The sequence below is a fragment of the Anser cygnoides genome, chromosome 10 (assembly GCF_040182565.1).
Source record: "Anser cygnoides isolate HZ-2024a breed goose chromosome 10, Taihu_goose_T2T_genome, whole genome shotgun sequence".
Taxonomy (NCBI): domain Eukaryota; kingdom Metazoa; phylum Chordata; class Aves; order Anseriformes; family Anatidae; genus Anser; species Anser cygnoides.
Window position 1 is genome coordinate 14,967,543 of NC_089882.1, and position 20,441 is coordinate 14,987,983.

The 20,441-nt window shown below is 39.3% G+C and overlaps 1 protein-coding gene across 36 annotated transcripts in view; it reads right to left on the bottom strand.

Moving 5' to 3' along the window:
* Positions 1-20,441, bottom strand: part of SLMAP (sarcolemma associated protein) — a 100,907-nt gene that overhangs the window by 68,076 nt on the left and 12,390 nt on the right. Inside the window, exon 1 of one of the 36 annotated variants that reach the window (XM_067003114.1) lies at positions 8,951-8,971. The exons of the other annotated variants lie outside the window; for them this stretch is intronic. The gene's annotated coding sequence lies outside the window, so the exon portion shown is untranslated. Of the gene's footprint in view, positions 1-8,950; positions 8,972-20,441 lie in introns of those variants that run through there. 36 annotated transcript variants of the gene reach the window in all.

Sequence of the window (20,441 nt, forward strand, 5' to 3'; positions counted from 1 at the left end):
AATTTCTCCACCACTTTTGTAACATTGTTAGAAGTTATCCTCATGAACCAAACCCAAGCACAAGCCCTGAAACAGACACTTGTATCCATTAAGTAGTATTTATGGTAGGATACTGGTATTTAATACAGTATGAAATGTGCCATGTACTAGGTGGGTTCCCCAACTCCCCAGATGCCTGTTACACTGCAGGTAGGTAATACAGGGCCTTCTGTGAAAGCAGCATCAGCTGTTCTTCCTGATTTTCAGTGCGAACTGACAAACTTCAGCAGCAACCAGCTTGAAGACTAACCAAACATTTCACTTTCCCATTGCTCATCACTGAGTTTCACCACCACCTCCTCAGCTGTTCTGGCTCGAGCCTTTATTTAGCTCCAGCAAACCAGCTCTGAGAGCTGACACGAGTTGTACGAGTTGTACGAGGAGGTGCTTAAGCTGGTAGTGCCAGATAAAAGGGCAGCATATACTGACCTAATTATACCTGCTTTTGCAATCCCTGCTTCTCTTCAGATCACGCTGAAGGCTCAGCCCTTCCATGCCTTACCTTAACTACTACCGCACTTCAGAGGGCAGACCGTGGGCGCTCAGAGCACCTCAGCTTTGGAGGCCTGTTAAAGAATTAGCGCATCCCTAGTGCGGACAACTACACTTAGGGTACAACAAGGCAACATGGAGTTATTTAAAAAAACTCACTCTCCAGTATCCTAACACCTTCTCGGACAGAAAAAAATTCCATCCCACTTTTCTTCCATAGTCATTTATGGGTTTATGTTCATTTACATCCTCTCCCATTTACACCTCATTAATAAACTCAGTTAACTGTGGACATCCTACCACACTGCTTCCACAAAATTTAAGGAGACTACTTTAAAGTAAAACTTGCAGTTCATTTGTACACTCAAACTTCTCCAGGACAGCCCGTATTATTCAGAAATGGCGTTAAGTTCCAAAAAGTTATATTTCTGTTTCCACAACACTTTACAAGGAATTATGTAGCATTGCTCACATTTCAAGTTACTGTTCAGTTCTGCAAAGTGAAAAAAGTACCTCCTCTGCTTTGACCTGCGTTGGATTAAAAAAATCTTACTCCATTTAAATTCCATTGCTTTCTAGGTCAATGACTCAAAAGAGTACCAGCAGCTTGCTAAATCACAGAACACATTTTACTTTCATGCAGTTAGATAGATAGCACTATGCATTTTTTCCCCCTGCAAAAAAAAAACAAAACTAGTATTTTCTAAGTACTGACACAGAAAAAATCTTCCTGAGACAGCTCACGACTACGACAATACATGAAATTTACGCACAGTGTATGCATTCTAGCTAATATTAGAAAGTTACAGAATTGTGATGCTCCAGAAGGCCAGATTCTAGCTTTACATATGAAATGCAGGCGACTTTTCTTCAATGAAATAAAACCAAAGGAAAAAAAAAAATCACTCTGATTAACAGATACTAGGATAACACACTATTTCCAGCAGGTAGGCTGAAGGTAACTCCTCACTTAGCGCGTGCTTCCAAGCCATATGCAGTTCTGGTATAGGATGAGACACTTCCGACAGATCTCAGAAAAGACAAAGGACGGGGTCAGAGATGCACTGAAAATCTTGAAAGAGAGAAGCACGCTTTTCCAGCAATTTAATTACTTGAATTTAATTACAGTACAACACTAGGGCAAAACAAACAACCGATGGCTTCTGTTTTAGTCTCTTCTACAAGACTTGCTTATAGCACTCCCTTCTTGCACCTTCATTTTGACTATATACAGCATTTCTCTCAGTACACTGCATTATTTCCCTACGGATCAACCTAGAAATTTAACATGAAGTTCTAGAATTAGCCTAAAGTGTAGGCAAATAAAGCATCAGTGAACTTGCTAGTTTAACGTTTTAGCTTTCTCAGAACAAGATTAAGATCTCAAAACCCAGCAGCGTATAATAATCAATCACACACATGTAGAAGCCAAAGATAAGAGATCTGTCTATTGCGTAGCTTTTCATTGCAAAGCCCAAGGTAAAGGTGGAGAATGAGGGCTTCACATACTAGCCTAGAAGAAACCAATGTTTAAAGAGTAAGTACTCTATTGATGAGTTCTTGATCATTCAAATAATGTTCTTTTTTCCAAAAACTCATGATCTAACTACTGCAAGTACAATACAATGAACAGAAACCTCAAGCCTCCAGAATGGAAACACACCAGTAATGCAGTAAGGCAGTAAACAAAGCACAGCGATCGAGACAGACTCGCAGAACATTTGCGATCACTACACAAAGCCATCCTTTTCCATTTCCATTTAAGAGTACACTACTGCTACCCCCTCAATCTCAAACTTCTGTTCAGGACAATTACACCGAGAATTAAAGAGAGAAGAATTACTGAAGAACTGAGGCACTTTGCCTCTGCAGATCTAAGACTCACTTCACGAAGAGGAGTGAACTCTCTCTAAAAACGCAGACACAGACCGCAGCATACACTTGCACATCATCCTTATTCCATTGCTAAATTATTAAGTAAATAATAAGCACCAAAATGTAGGCCATTGCTTATACCTTATTAATTCAATACATTACATGCCTAGACAAATGATATGGAAAGAATCTCCCTATTTCAGGGCTTCCTCGGTTACCCTTTTCCTCATCTTTATTTCCTGTGTGAAAGAAGCATGCACAACTCCCACGCACTTCAGAGCCCCGTTTCACAGACTTGAAGGCATCAATTTAGTCCAGCAAGATTTAAATGTCAAATTCTGATGCAAAGGAGATGACAAATTCCTTTTTGCTGTATTTACTACCACAAAGGTGCAGCAAGGCTGTCAGCCAGAACAGTAAAGCCAGAAATGCTGCAGCTGAAGATGAGAGGTTCTTCCCCCTTACCGTGCTACAAACTATAAGACCACTCACGGAATGATTAATGCTGGTATTACAAACACAGCCCCTGAGGACTAAAGCCAATACACAAATGCAGCAAATAAATGAGGCTGTAAAAATTGGAATACTCAACTTTTAGTAATACTTAGTGAAAAACTGATCTAAATAACACAACTGTGGTTTTGCTTCACGCTGAGTATTCTACTGTGAGGTGAAGTACATTGCTTGTGCACAACCTGAATTGTGCACAAGGATCTTAAAACAATACATAATGGGGTCAAACCAACATGGCCAACATTTATCACACCGCAGCCAAAATTTTCTTCTCCCATACAATTAGTAGATCACTTTATATTCCAGAAAGTATTAACACCGAGTATTTTCTGGATTTGGGAACAGCACTTCTGCTAACAGTGTGCACTGTACAAACCACAATGAATTCCAGGTCGCTCCTTTGGCTGTAAGATAGATGAGAAGTTCAAATGCTAAATTATCTCCAGATTCAATTGATTGAGTTCCTCATTCTGGTCTGCTTAGACACATCCTAAATTCCTTTCCTCTCACTCGACTAACTCCACCCACCTATCAAGGAAGTAGAAGTATTTTTCTCCATAAGCAAGCATAATTCACAGGGTGGGGTACATCAAGCAAAACTGCTTTTCTATTTAGTTTTATATTTGCTAAACACATGGACCTAATAGCTCATTGCTCACTGAACTCCAGCTCCTTAAACAATGTGGACACAAAACTAGGGCATTAACTTCTGAGTTCTCAGCAAATCTCTTTTTAAAGGGATTCCACCAGCTACCTGAGGCACGCACATGCTGTGAAACTACAAGTGACAAGCCGAAGAGAGGGATTTGCCATGCAGATTGTTTGGACTGAAGGAGAAGCAGCAGGTTATTCAGAGACCATAATTATTGAAGGTGCCCAGAGAGAAGCAGAAGTTGCTTTTTAGTTTACAGTAGCCTGTTTGGAAAATAAATTTAACCACTCTTTCCACGCATTAAGGAAAAAAAGAACAAAAATCCTCTTTGATACAAGACTGGGCAAAAATATTCACCCTAAGCTTTCAACTAGGATGTAAGCCTAACCTAAATCCACCATTTCTGTTGAAAAAAAGTCTGAAGTCCTCAGGTATCCCCAGGAATTCGGCGCCATACGTCCAAAGCTGCCAGCAGGCCCAAGGGGCAGGAAGGAGAGGACAGCGGGGAACCGCTCTTCTGCTGCCCAAGTGGCTCGTGTCTGTTTACACCTTGAAGGTTTGTTGATTGTACTGCCAGGACAACCCTGCTGGTTGCTCCTATCTGTTGTCAAGCAAAATAAACTGCAGCAGTAAAAGCAGCTTTGTGCCTGCATAACTCAGTCGGGGTATAAACAGACAACCTTTTCTGGATGTGGCTGAAGTGCTCTGAAGTATTAATCCCTCTGCTGCTTGCCATGCCCTGATAGTTCGAGTGCTTTCAAATTCACTACGGGCCCTGTCATTCAGAGGAGCTTTGTTTGAGCTAACTCAGCCGCCTTTGCCTGAAATGGGCACAGGGTCTGCGACGGGGCAAGGAAGCCAAGAGGCAGGGGAGGAGGAACCACCTCAGGCAAAGGGGAGACGCGGAGCAGCCAGACGCTAACAGCTCAACCTGCGCCCAGAACATATGTCTACGTCCAGCCTCAAGTTACTCCAGTGTTTGCCTTTGTATCAAAAGGTCACCTTTCTCAATAAAACCGAGCAAACATTTCCAGATGCGTTGTACCTGCAAACGTTTCAGTGCAGTTCGTTCTTTCGACCTCTTCTTGACACAATTCTTACTTTAGCTGGCGAGTACACACTTACCACAATTCTAAATAATGGTATACTGAAAGCACTCGCGCACACAAAACCAACAACAAACCCACCAAAAACCATGTTTGCAGAGTTAATACCACCTCCTACCTGTCAGGCCAATCAGGCAGAAGAAGTTACTTTCTAAGCCAGTACTAAAACCCCGTGTTTGCTAGTAGTTGTAACTTACTTGTTTGAAGATGAAAAGTTCATGACTCAAGGTTACCTATGGTCAACAACACTATGCTATTCTTCAACGCATAATCTTTAGATCAGGAAAATTCACAAACAGGATGCCAAACATGTACTTCAAGAGAATTTTTTAATAACGACCATTTCCTAATATAATTGAAACACCATTAAAAAAATAAAAAAATGTTTAATTATTCAGCTTTAGAATGATCTACGTGGAACGTAAAGGACTTTTATGTAAATGGTTTGGGCTATTTATTATTAAATTAAATTCTCAACTTATATTGTTGTATTGTTCAGAGTAATTATATAGAACAGATTGGCAGAAGATGGCTAAAAGTATAACTTCAGGACCTCCAACTAAATCACAACCCAAGTTCTCCAGTTTAATAAAAAAAATCACGGTCACAATTTAAAGCTTATGGATATAAATAAAAGACTGTGGAATAATCTCTCTACTGTTTATCTCCCAAAGCATACTGTAATTATGGATTGCTGCTTACAGGTCCAAACCAGTCCCACACACCTTTCACACCCACTGTACCATTCAGAGCCAAGGTGAATGGTACAATTGGTGAATGGTATCTTCAACTCACATGTGGCAATGGACGGAAGAACTGGGACAGCTGAATCCACCGCCACCCTAGTTTTCTGCTTTCTGTGATGGGGAAGGAGCAGATAAATTGGCTTGATGGCAAGTACAGCTGAACAACTCAGAGCAGTTTCAGATTTTTTTTTTTTCTTTGAGAAGAGCATGGCAGAGAGCAGCCTGCACTTACAATGCCAACTGTCTGGTTTCAAGCGATTGCTCTATGTCAGATTCTTAAGACTGCAAAGTACATATTGCAACCAGAATACGGAGTTGTCTGTATTACAAAGACAGCTATCTGAAACTGGAGATAAACTTAGAAAACAATGAAAAACTACATCAGATTTGCTTTCATAAAATATTAGTGAATGAAGTGTGTCACTGTTCCTGGAACGCCAGTCAGTACAGAACTGTATGGCCATCACTAACCCACTTCCAGGTTTCTTTTATTTGCTTTAGCTCTATAAGGAACTATCAACACCTAGAACAACGTAACTTCTGGCAAAAAGACAGAAGTGTGATGGGAAGTTTATATAGAAAATATCCTTTTATATGAGACACAGGTAAGATACCAATGTTAAAGTGATATTTTACACTGAGAGCAGTGCTTTTACTCTGCTTGTGCACTCATCCAAAACTTTGCATAAAAGATGCTCCCGTCTTTCTCTTTTTTTTTTTTAAACTGGAACCAACCAAGAAGAATAGAAGCATCATCGGAAAGGCTGACTACCCTTGCTAACTTACCTGACCTCACACTCCTCTGGCATAACTGCCAGCACTCTATTAACCTCACAAACTCTTCTTAGAAACAATTCATAACCTAGTTTGACAGCTGTGAATTTAATACCCCCAATAATCATTCTGTAACCGAAAAATGCCATAAAACACCCCATCACAGAATAGAAGGATGAGAGGATGAGTCCTGAACATCCTCTACTGCACAGGAACACTTCATAACTCAAACTTCCATAATCAACATCCATGTAGAAGACTGACATTGAAGGATGTGACCTGAAGCAATCCTAGGCACAATGCACAATATTCGTTCTGCTTACTGAATAAAGTTTTCTGTGGTGAACAGAAGATGTGGAATAAGCTGGTTTAAAAAGGTAAAAGTTACTCACGAACACTGCTCTGTCCGTAGATTATGCAAATAATCCAGAAATGCAGGCACAATCAGGAGGAGCAAGATGACAAGATACTCCAGAAAAACCTTGAGATTTTTTTTTTTACCAAAAAATGTGAGAACGCTATGCAAAAATAGATCTCTCTCTACATCAATGTCACTAGTTTTGATGCAAAAGACTATTTTTAAAGAGATGAGATCTAGAGGAAGAGTTCTGATTTACAAGTAATTTGGTTTATATATAGCTGACTGACTTGCTACTGTAAGACATCTGTCACCATAGTTACTAATTACTACTCTTTAAAATACCTCTTTTACTTAACTTTTGTCCTCACAGTTCACGAGAATTCCCCCAAATCAGCCTTCAGCTACAAATGCTGGATGACTTTAGGACAACTAGAAAAGATTTCAATTAATTTTCTTCAGAGCTGAATCTTAATGTCAGTCACTTCACATACGGCCTGTTTTAAAACCCCTTGGTAAGTAACTCACAAAATAGCTACGGGCATTAACAGCATTGGAAAAGCAGCAGCAATTCCATTCTGAAAACAGAAACAGGACCGATTTCCCAACTCACTACTGACTTCACACAATGTTCTTGAGGGGGAAAAAAAAGGTGAATTTTCAGCCTGAAGATGCTGAGATATTTTAAGGTATATTGCTGCTGCAAGTGCTAAGCTAAAGGAAACGAAGAATAAAGTGCAGTCCTGAGAATGGTTACTCACATGGTCCTGAGATGCCCAGGCTGACTCATTAGACTACAAATGCAATATAACGAAGAGACTTATTTTGCATGGCTGCTGTCACAGATGACAATATCTTTTACGACATACAGATACTTTGAAAAAAAATAATCCTGTAGCTTCATATTAAAAACCTGGCTAGTGTTACAGATTCATACAAACAGTAAAGGATAAAAAACAGGTTTTCCAGAAGGACATTATACTTGTTGCTGAGTAAGTAGTTGTTCTGCTCTACTTAAGAAAGCTAATTTTCTTATTACACAAGAATTATTATTATTATTACATTTAATATGGCTACGTATCATTTATCACGGTGATACCAGTGATTACTTTGTATAATTTACATCAATTTCTATCACTATAACAAAGACTTAACCTGGGGCAAACATATGGACAAGGTGACTTTCTGGCATTCCTTTTAATGTTACTGCGTTCTCTGTATAAACCAGTTATGGAAATACACTGCAACTCAACATGGCTCTAAAAGAAAAAAGAAAAAAAGACTGAATAGGTGATTACCCAGAAATTCAAACTTCTTCAGGATAACCGCTTAAGATAGCACAAGAACCTCTAGGTGTAAAAAATTGCAGAAATATTCATCAATCCTGATGCCCTTGCATGAATACTTTCCTCCAAAACTCAACTAACTGCTCAATGCTATTGTTTGCTGTAATACTTTTATGGGACTTTGGCAATATGAAATATTTGAACTTTGCAATAATGAAAGTAAACAACATCCTGAAGCGTGCAGTCCTGAAGCCTGTATTCGTTGGAAACAGATATGCAGGTAAAATAAGCAAAGAATTATTAGCTCTACAAAGAACAGGTTCCCACATAACTAATTTCTTTTCAAATGTATGTTCCTAGAAGTCTGCAATTTATCACTGCAGTTTCTCACCTTTATGTGCGAAAAGCACCTGTACTAAATTTCTGCACCAGGGAAGAACACTAGAACTATTCAGAGAACTAAATTACTTATTCCTAAATTCATGATCAAGAGAATTGATTACACATGACAGTTACTTTCCCTAACCAACTTTATAGGAATGCTTGAGTACAGGATTGGAAAAAAAAAAACAGCAAAAAACAAAAACCATGGTCTTGTCGCTGACTATAGCGATAAAAAGTGTGACAAAAAGGCAGGTTTGTCATGTTTAAGCATAAGTTTGCTCTAATTTAAGACCAGAAGTAAGGCATAAATCTGTTCTACTCCTTAAATTGTAAGAGGATGACATTATTAAAATTTGGCACAAATAAAAATGAAACCCAAAGATCCATAACACCTACTAGAAGAAATGCTGAACTGTTTCAGTGGGAAGACACTGGAGGACAGGCAGAACTGACAGAAAAAGCAGAAGATAGATTAAAAAAAAGGTTAAAAAATGAAATCTTGAAATACTACCAGGAGCTGGCTCAGCAAAAAAATAGGAAAAGAAATTCAACACTAACATTATCCATTGTTTCTGCTTCCTCAAAAATCCTGAAGTAGCTAGGTAACTGATACATAAAAAATTAACTGAAATTGAAATTTTCCTTTAGAAATTTAATTAAATCACCAAACAGTATTTTTCATTTGCAAGAAAATGGAAAACAAAAGCAGAAGCCAACAAGATTACCCGATACTTCGCCAGATGAAGAGCCAGAAGAGAAAATCTACTTTACAGCAGCAGAAAGCACGAGGCAAGTAGGTGTATCAAGAAACTCCAACTCTCATCCACAACCCCAGGCAATCGGAGGTCGGTGCAGCACTGCAAAGGCTGCTAGCTATCTTGCCACACTGCTAAGTTTCTCCCTTTGGTTAATCATTACATCAAAGCTCCTCTACTTGCGAAGAAAAAAATCTCCTCTCACGTGTTCACTTTTAACTGTATAGAGAATACAGGGAGAATTTGCTGCAGCTGGTTTAACCTTTCCTCGTTTTCACTCCTTCCGCATAAGGTCCTGCCGTGTTTGCCTACAGTCATTAATGCCGTACTACTGCTGGTTTATGGCAGAGAAAATTCCCGGGGATCACACAGTCAGATACAGATAAAACACGCATTGGATTTCACAAACATTCCCAACTTGAAGTGTGGTCTGGTAAGCAATTTTCACAATAAAACCCTATAAAAACTTTTTAAAATCCTGAAGAACTTATGAAGGGGTTTCTTCCTTTTAGTAAGGGTCAGGTTCCACCTGCAAAGACTTGCGATGTGACTGCAGTGTTTGGTACTCACATCTGGGCAGAGCTGGGTAATTCACCTCGCCTTTACACAAACCAAAGACGTCTTGCTTTCTGACACCATCCGCTCCCAAACTATTTATTAACACAATAGATTTTAAAATGTTCAGCACGTTTCTAAACTACAGTTAAAATGACCGTACTGGGATAAGTTTTATGCTATGGTGCTATAAACTCAATGCAGCCAATAAAGAGGCAGAAGCACAAATTCTAACTAAAAACAACTGCCTAAGCACAAGTGACACCGCACTAATTTTAATCACATCAAACCAAGTATTTCTGTAAGAGGTCCAAAACACAAATATTTCCTTAACAGAGTGTGGTAAGTTCACTGCACACATCTCCACACTGAAAGCAGGAGGTCACCAGGGCGCTTTGCTCCTCCACCTGTTTCTGAAAACTTCTCTGGGTCACGTAAAGAGCAAAACATTTTTATTCTTTTTAAGTACTAAATTAAATTTATTTCCATTCTGTGTTTTGAACTTGACCATTCCATACAGAGAGCAAATGTAATTAACTGGAAACAAAACACTGTCAGAGAAGGGTGCGGCTCCGTCCAAAGATGGAAAATTCATTTTCCAGAACAGAGGAGAAATTTGACAATTGGGAGTTTATTTGTACTCAAGGCACTGCCAAGTCATACCTCCAACAAAGTGAGAGTGAAAATAGTCTGGGAGGAGGCTGGATTTATTTGCAACTCACTCTCAGGTCAAGACTTCCAAAGCAGGCAGCAACAAATATCTGCAAACAAAAGGCTGATTATTCTGGTGTCCTTTTGAGATCAATGATTAGACATTAAAAAAATGTTCACCATTTTTCTAGCTTAAGGAAGGAAATACCTAGAGCACACATCCACGTACTGAGACGAGTCTGCCAGTGACGCGATAGATGGTGCAAGCTGCTTCTGATGGGTGATCTTGGAGGATGTTAGTGAGCCATCTGTGCAGCCTCCTGGGGCCGGAAAGCCAGCCCAGCCCCGGCAGAGCGCAGGTAGGATGTTCAGGAGCACGGTAATTGCAGTTTCAAACACAGTGACTCACGATTTATACTGGTCTTAGTGAAGGGCAAAAATCACATCCATGGCACCTTGGGTTTACAGATTAAAAGCTTTGCTAACGTGGCAAAACTTACCAAGCTAATTATTGCAGCACAGCTCTCCATGCAAAGTTTTTCAGTGTCCTTTTTTCTAGTTATTTTCCATCACTTTCAGAAAGTCACCAGGGACATCACGCTGATAACACCATGCCCACGACTTTTGTTCTTCGGACAAGGTAAAGAAACCTGAATGCCTTTTCAAATCTCTTTGTCAATAAAAAAAGCACTCAGAACACGTGCAAGCCCACATGACCAACCTGCCAGGGGGCACCAGGAGCACAGGGAAGGGAGCTGCAAAGCTCTGCTGGCAACCTCAGCCCGTGCAGCTGCACAGCCAGAGAGGGAAGGAGCCCACACTAATCAGGAATATGTTATCAATCAACGCGCCGTATTTCCTTCTAAAGCAAACATTTTTTCAAAGTACAAAAAGAACTTCCTTCTAGCCCCAGTGGTTCTAGATTGTCACCGAAGAAATATCCCCCATGATAAATCTCATATGGGAATAAGAATTAGGTGCTTTAATTCTTTAAACAGTCATCAGGCAATTTTTCAAATGGCAGATCCTTCAGTGTATGAAAACCAGAGGCATCTACAGGCAGATCTCAGGTCATATTATCCAAAGGTCAAAACACAATATAATATTATCCTTACTAACAGGACAGGCATTAATTACTAGAAACATGCAGTGGATTTTTTCCACAGTTCACACCCTGAGACCACCAATCGTAAGCTGCTGATGCTACATACATGTATTTACTCAGGCCATTCTTTGCACTTAAGTATCATCATCAGAAAAAAAAATAATTTCACCTTCTTCCACCTCGACCCTTTGGGGAAAAAAAAAAAAAAGGAGTTTAGATAAGCATTATTTTTTGCTCCAGACTGATTAAAAAGAAGAGGGTGGGGTGTATAGATAGTTTCCACCTGAAAAGCACATGCAAGATTATAGAAAAATGCCTGGTCCCTGACTAACATGCATTTCCATGCAGCTACGCATCAAAGGACCTTGTCCCGCTTAGCGTAGTGGCCTTGTACATTATTCATCCCTGAATGAAGGGCCATCAAGTGATTTTTCTCATTAATTCAGTCATGATACTTTAAAGTAGGCATAAATAAATAAATAAAGGCCAGTTGTAGAGAACATATAAAGCAAAACTATCCTACCTACCAAGAAAAGCTGCTGAACAGAACAGAATCACAAAAGGCGAAATTAGTGTAGGCCTAAATGACTTGAATACACTTTAAAAAAATAATAATAAAAAAATCCACTCAACTAAAAGGTGAACCTTACCAAAAGATTAGCAGCCTCCCCAAAAGGTTAGCAATGTCACATAATTCTTCCCATGTGGTTGCCAAGGGCATGTCCCAAAACGTTTAACTAACATACCAAAGGGGCCCAAATAATATTTTCTTAAGATTAGGAAATAATTAAATTATACATGAAATACATTTTTTTTTAATTACACCATAGTAATTACGGCCAGTATCCTCAGTATCCTCTATCAATTTACATAACATCAATATTATGTTTTTTCTTTGTAAAATCTTGGTGTTACTCATTTGACAAGGAAACACCATGCAGTCCCACAGACCAACAACGAAAAAAAAAGACAGTCTGCAAGCATGAAAATGTCTTTTTTCAACTATTTAAGCCTGAGCTGCAACCACTAGAGGGCAACAATTACACGCACTCATCCAAATTTGGTAAAGTGAACAAATTCAATGGAAAAAAAAAAAGCACCTATCAGAAAATAAACCAGGTCTGTTTATTTTATTTAAGTATTTTTCATATCGAGGTTGTCATTAATTGTAGCATATATATCGTTGGTTGTCTGAACTGTGAATTCCATCTTTACAGTCTAAAGTCTTCATACAGAAGCAACGTTTACACTACATTTCACAATTCACATTAACAATTCTTCTGCTTCTCAGATTTGAAAATTAGGTTTCTCAGCTTCAATGTTCCTGCTACCGAAATTACGTAAATTACTGAAATTCTATCCAGAGTAAGCATGTGTCAAAATCATAATGTTGTCAAAGCCTTTTCAGATTAAGCATAGGAAGTGAACTTCCTATTCAGTGGTAAAAAAAAATACCGTGCTAGTAGTTGGCCATATGCTCCAAAAGAACTGGAATCACCATGCAGATTTTTTCCATGTCTAATCAGCAGTTCAAAAATATTGCTGTTCTGAGAACAGGGAGGCTTTTTCTTCACAAAAACATTTTCTTGAAATGTGTTCCTGACATTTAATATATTAAGTTTTGCTACCATTCATTATCCAGACTCTCAGAAGAACAAAAGAGAAAGTCCAGAAACTAAAGCAAACCAGCAGAATGAGTCACTTACTAAAAGAACGAGAATTAAAACAACTGGTAGAATATGCGTTGGTAACCCTAAGTAATAACATTTAAAGAATTGTTTCAAGATCTACAGTTCCATTAGGACACGGAAGGAAACTCAGCAAGCTTGGTTTCTGCGGTCATTAAGAATGATAATGACACTGAATAAACGCTTGATGCATTCAGGCATGCATCAGATCAGTCCCGTTCACACTGGCCCATCTACTCTGAAGGAAAACAAAAACCAGATGAACCCTCATATTCAGTTCACATGAAACTCCGGCTGCACCCCCAGTATAAACACAGCCTTCCCACAAAAAACCAAGTTTGCTCTTAAGTAGTAAGCTTTCACATACCAAGAGGCTTGTCATCCAAACTTAAATTTAATATGGCTGTAGACAAGACTATTTATACTTTGATTAAAGAAAAATCAGCAAGTCTTTTACGCTACCTATAATTAGGTAGCATAGTCTAGTATTAGTATGAAGTTTTAATAACCTTGAATTAGGATTAGACGTTATCCATAGTTTGCTTCAAAGGAAAATAACTTGGGTTTCTGCGAATTGGCAGCATTAAGAGCAACATGACTACATACAAATTCAGGAGAAATGTGTTCCCCCATTGTTTCTTCTGTACTCCTCTGAATCATAGTTTTCTCCTGCAGCCTGGCAGTGTACTGAGGTCCTATGCAAATACCAGGCATATCAAAACCTGTAGATGATGAAGCCAGACAGAATGTTTTGTTGGATTATTATAGCTTTGCATTATTTTAACACCATCATTTATAAAAATAAAAATAAAAAAATGACTCTCTTGCTAGAACAATTGACTAGACAGATTTTTACAAACTGTTTACCTGTCGAAAACATGTAAAATGCTTCAGATTAAAGACTGCCTGCCCAGTCTTAAAACAAGATGCTATTATTATAATAAGAACGGAATGATCATTTTATATAGAGATCAGTAACAGCTCTCCTGCTTGCTTATATACAGATCCATGTGAATATTCACTGAAGCTACATAACCTGGAAGATAAAGGCAATAAATGGTGTGTAAGATTCTCTCACATCAAAGTACCTTTCCACGCTGCTTCCCTTAGTAGGCAGTAATTAGCCCGCCTATCGCGGGCTTCAAAAGGAGGAAGCAAGTCCTTTTCCTGCGGGATCTTAAAACTACCTCCTTCCTCTGTTGCCATCTGACAGCAGGGGTTTGAAGAACCAGCTTAATTTTAGATACTCTTAAATGAGAGACTCAATGGCAGTTCCTGGAAAGAAACGTGCACACAAGCTCAGCCTTTACACATCTCCTGGCTTTACTGGACAGCACATTCCTTGACAGCGCTCACTATCCCCCAGCTAAGTTTTCAGGGAAGTGTCAGGAGTCAGTTCTCAGCTTTCTTTGTGCGTTTCAATATCTTGCATCCTGACAAGTTTCCTCTTTCTCACCAGGTCTATGCCGTGCAGCAGTAGCATTTCACAGGGCACCCAACTGCAGGGAAGGCATGCTGGGCAGCGTGCAGATATTCCCTTCTCCCAGCCATCTGCTTTCAGAGCTGCTCCACGCTGTGTCCCCAGCTTCCTCCCTGTTTACATGCTCTGGTTTCTTTTGGAAGGAAAATTGGGCATGTGGAGGACCCAAGTGCAGACAGGTCCCCTCCCACCACAGAACTGAGATGTGTCCAAAGCATGTAAGCGACCAGAAGCACACCACAGAACATCCTGCACTATAAGTTCAACCTTCAACAGAAGGTATCTTAAAAGCCAAGGAGTGCTGCACTTGCAGACATGAGCACAAATACTTTAGGAAATTCTTTACAAGTTCTCATGGGACAAATAAGCTACTTTTGTTTTCTCCCCTGATGTTTGTTTGTTGCATGGCTTGCTTTTCTCATCTCTTTCTTAAAGTTAGGTACAAGACCAAATAAGCACTTAACCAAGGTCCCCCCCTTACACTGTTAAATTGCATTTTACACACCTAATTCAAAGCTGGACAGCTTGAACAGCCTATCTACCTACTGACTGCACACAGGACAGCCTGCCAGATTCCAGGCTCGGCAGCTCACTGTCTCCAGACTCCCAACACCAGTCAGTCAAGCAGAGCTAACAAGAACCAGCTCAAAGCATTTCACTTGTTATCGTCCACCGCCAGCCAGCAGCGTTCACCTTCTCTGAGTTTCTCAACGGTTTTATAACCTCAGTGTTTCTTAATAGGCGCATCAGGAATGGTGACGTTTTCTTCACTTCCTTTTGAAAGGTTTAGCTTGAACATTTAAATAACAGAAACAGTAAACATGAGTGTTAAGCCACAGCGATAGTTCAGAGTAACGAGGTAAAAAAAAATGAAAAATCCCAGGCCAACTCGCACAGACACTGTTCTGAAAGAAAACCTGTAGGCATTTCAAACTCACTGAACTCAGTACTTTATTTCTAAGTATTCTACTAATGTCTAAATTATGGTGTTTAAAATCATTTACAAATGTACTAAACAATTTTAGAAAATCCCTCTGTACATAATCATTCATACATTCAATGTCTAACTGGCATTTTTTCCCCCCCCCAGTTTTCCCTTAACTTTAAGAGAGCACTATAGTCATTAAGCAAAGCAATTCACTCAACAGTAAAATCCTGTAAGTTACAGTAAAACATTATTGCATTGGGCCAGAATGCCACACGTGTGCTTCCTTCCCAGTAAGACAAGAACTATTAGAAATCTTTATTCAGGAATAACCATCACCTTTTACTCTTCCACTCCCCTCTTTCTAAAGGTTTACACTTGCATTACAAATGCATATTTACAAGCATCTTGCCCTACAAACTCCAGGAGCAGGAGAGGTGTGCCCGTGGTGAGTCAATGGATCAGCTGGAACCTCCACACCACTTGAACTACAGAAGATCACTGCTTAACTTCTCTCAGATTTATGTGCAGCCACAATTTCAACTGAAAATTCAGTATATACCAGAAGAATTCAGTCCCTAAACCATTTCAAGAATAAAACAGAAATAAGATTTAAAAAAAGAAAAGCCTTAATTCAGCCAAATAATTATATAAAGCACTTCTAACTCTCCTCATTTTGGAACACAGAAATCATTTTAAAGCAGTACTTAATCCTCCTTACCTTATGTTAAGAGTCACTCTGCAAATACATAACTAACAGAGCAAATAAAGATTTAACTTGAGTGACTGTATTTTTACTATTCACATTTTATCTAAATTTTTGTTTTCCATTCATTTCAGATACTGTTTACATGGATGTTCAAACTTAACAGATCAAAATCACTATTCACAGTCACAGAGAGTCTCAGAAAAAAATAAATGCCTTGGATTTCTGAAGACACCTATTAGAGCTTTTACATTCTGCAGATACAAAAAGTAATCCCTCGTGTCAATTTGAGGATGCAAGTGTTTATCTCTACTTAGTATCAACTACAGTGCAAACTGAATTGCTAGATTTTATGAAATGACACATTCAAAACTACATCAAGCATAAACTCTTTGAGCTGTGACAACAAAGTAAATGAACATCAGTAGCTCTATGCTGCTAATTAAAAATACAAAGCAAAACCATCGAAGCAAACCCTCAAATCCAATGATTTCCATTAAAGGGTCACAATAAACATTCAAAAAAAACCTATTTTAAACCCATATAAAAACACGTGAAGTGGTAAACAAGAAGTTTCCATAGAACAAACAGTTATGGCACAGAGACTCTGTATTTCTCACTGTGCTTAGGAACAGTCTTACACGGATTTCTGGAACTACCCTCCCTAAAATCTTTAATGGAAGACGACCTACCTTGCATTTGCAATGAAAACTTTGTCTGACTAAAAAAACATTTATCTTGCTGCACAAGAAGCTAATGATAAATGCTGCTCCTGCACTGCTCATAAAGATGGCTCTATTTAACATGCTAAGACTATTTTCATAGAACTGAAGAAATTCAGCTGAGAGAAGTACACATTCTTAAAAATGAAACATTCAAGCAGCAAACTAACAGAAAATTTTCAAGGAAAAGCTTTGTTACCTTAAATGATAACTAACCTTTACGATGATTTTTTTCACCAGCATAGAAGTCTGCTCGTCAAGTACTATGCTTAATGGTAGAAGTAAATTCAAAAAGGAGAAGTGGTAATACATGTTTCCTGTTATGTGTTTTTTTTTTTTTAAGAGCAACTTGCAATCTAAAGTGTGTAATCTAACTCCAATTGTTGTAAAGTTTCAATATTCCCTTTTGCATCACTTCACCCACTTGCAACATCGATCACCTGGTCTCTATCCCGTCTTCACTAAATCTTCAACTGAATCAAACTCCATGGCGTGTCCTCACTGCTTTGGTGCTTGTCTCACTTGACTCATTTGTTTACCCCTAACACTGAAACGTCATCTGTGCAGGAGTGCTGCTACAAGGCTCACCTCCACATTTCTCACACCTGAGTGTACAGAGCTGCTTCCCGTCCTTCGTACCACCTACGCACCTACAGACCACCCTTTGATACAGCCTGTAGTCTCAAATCACAGAAAGCAGGCTCAAGACTTGTATTCAGAAGGAATGAGAGATGCGGAACCAGAAAAGTTTATTTCAGCCCTTGACCTCACTCTTCTTTTCCCCAATTTTCTCTCTCCAGTCCCTAAAAACGCTTATCCTTGACTTCTTCACCAACTATCCAACATTTACTTTGAATCCACCTGGACAAAAGCTACGAGGAAGCAAAGCTGCAGCTGAGACAGGACACTACCACAGCCCCTGGGAATCCTGCCTTCCTACGCTGCAGAGAGGGATGGCCGGGAAGGGGAAGGCGGCAGCTAGGATCACAGTGACTTTTGGGAAGACACGTACAGACTGTGTAGTACCCAGTGAGAAAGGGGTGCTTGAAAACAGACAGCAAGTAGGTAAGGCAGCTCCTTATGAAAGGCTTGCATTTTTTTTCTTCCCCATGAATGGGTGGAATAGAGGAGCACACAGCTTGGAGCACAGGCAGGGAAGCTGACGTCTACGGCCAAGCTGTTGTCAGAGCAGCCTGAGTTAAGGGTAGGTGTGTGGATGGCAGCACGGATGGGGCACCAGTCATGGAGAAGGGCTCAACTGACTTCTGAGAACTACTTCGGGAAAATTAACAAGAAAACAGCCAGAACACCCACAACAAAAACTGAAACACTTACAGCTACATGGGCACTAGGTCTCAACTAGAAATATGAAACAAGGATCACTTCAGTCTGATGCTGTAGCTCAATGGTGCCTTTGTTGCCTACTCCATTTCACTCTCTGTTAGCTTACTGGCAAGAGCATCTTGCTCTCAATGACAATTATCAACCACATGCTTAGAAACGCACAGATTCAGTGATGCTGGACTTTCTAAAAGATATTTTCACTGGACAATACAGAACTCATTGACAAGGTTTTGCTTCATGCTATTTGATTTAGCTGTTCTGTGAAGGGAGCTAGAAGGTACATATTGAAACAAGCACTTTTTGAGGTGGACTGAAATCCTTCAAGACAGAAGAAGTGGAAACTAAAAAGCATGATCACTCTCTGAACTGCAGCGCTGAGTCTTGCAGAAAGCAGCAAAGACTCCATCTTCTACCAGTTTTCATAATCCAATTTCTCATTAGCACTGTGGAAAGATGCAAGACATACAAGCTTCCCGCTGCAGGACACTTAGGTTTTACCCAAACGTAATACCAGCACGTCCGAAAAAATCTTAATGCTTTACTTTGTAAAGAGCAATCATTCAGGTCTATTTTCCAGATGTTGAAGTCATAACACTCAAGAAAAACTAAGAAGTATTTAAATATTTCCAAAACTCTAAAGTTTGGCTTAATACACTATTAGTATGTTAAGCAAATATATTAATTATTATAATTTAGGCATTTAAATGATAATGCCCTTTCTATGCCTCAAGTGCAGGCAGGTGTCTAAGTGCTTTGAACTTTAACTGAGCTGCACTGTAACTGACTTCACCACTTCTGGTTGTATAGAATAAATATTCAGGACATTCCTCCCATCATGGTTCTTCAAGCAAGGTCACAGAGCTCCTTCTAAAAGCTTGTTTTTCAAAGCAGATAAGCTTTCTCCTCCCTCCTCTAAGATGCCAGCAACCAACGCTCACACTTCAAAGGCTGCATTAAAAAAAAGTAAATTCTAATACAACTAACACTCTTTCAATTGGTCATAAATACAGTCCATCAGGAAAATAAGGAGCTCATCCCAACCAGCATAGACTCAACGTAGCATATGCTTAAAGCAAAAGAAAACTTGCAAAAAGGCCTCAAGACCTGCACATCGACACAGTTAAAGAAAACTGCCCTCCTGGCCAGCTGTATGAGTGAATGAAGTGCATCTAATACCTTTTTTTTTTTCCTGATTTATTACTGATGTTCTTTTCTTCCGCTGAAATGGGACACTGCATCAAGAATTATAAAAAGCACAAACAGTGGGAAACTCTACTGCAATCTGAAATGTTGTAAACAATTCAAATACTATTTTAGTATTTCAATGAGTGCAATGAAGTAACGAAATACCACAAAAGGAACGATGATGGGGAAAAAAACAAAAACTGGAAGATCAGTAGCAGGGCATCCCCTCCACCCACTGTAGCTTCTTTAGCTTTATGGAAAGTAAACCCCAGAGCGTGAACTATAAGTAAAAAATCGTAAAAGCAAAGGCTGAATTGGCCCATTTTTCATATCTGACTCAGTGCGCTCCCTAAAATCCTTTTTAATGTCCTAGCAATTACACAGCCACTAGTCATACTAAAACTGCAGAAAGCTGCCCGCTTGCTTTGGTGTAAAATATGTTTTGCTTGTGTGTTCCCACCACGTTATTTGTTATTTCAGACTACAACCAGAACTTCCCAAAAGTTGCAACTTCTCTTCAGACTGAAGGGACTATTCCTAGAAAGCATTTCTGCCTTTTGTTGTTTGCTGCTTGCTTACACTTCCACTCTCTCATCCACCAAACGCAATCAGTTTTAAAATAAAAATGCAAGTTGGCTGTATAAAGCAGTAATTCAGTTCTGAGTTAAAAAATGTTTTCTGACCACATATAATCACTGATTCTCATTCTAAAACTGACCCTGCCATGAAAGCTCCCTACTCAAATGCAATTTCCCAGTGTAACAGCATTTACTGCTGTGTTAGTAAATGCTAACAGCCTGGCCAGCACACAGGCTGTGCTGTCACATTACGAATTCTTATCAACATCTTGGGACTCAGAAGCCCAGCAGCTACCCACACACGTACTGTTAGCTTCTAAGTACAGACTAAACCAAAATACCTTGTGTTCGTCATAGATGTGACCATTCACACACAGGCAGCCACTCTTGAACGAAGACACTTGTTAAGCCACCAAACTTTTATCAGTGGTATCCTGCACAGTCGAGGACTAGAAATTTCAAATGAAAAAAAATCTAAGAGGTTTTTTGTTCGCTGGTTTTGGTTGGTCAAAAAAGAAATAT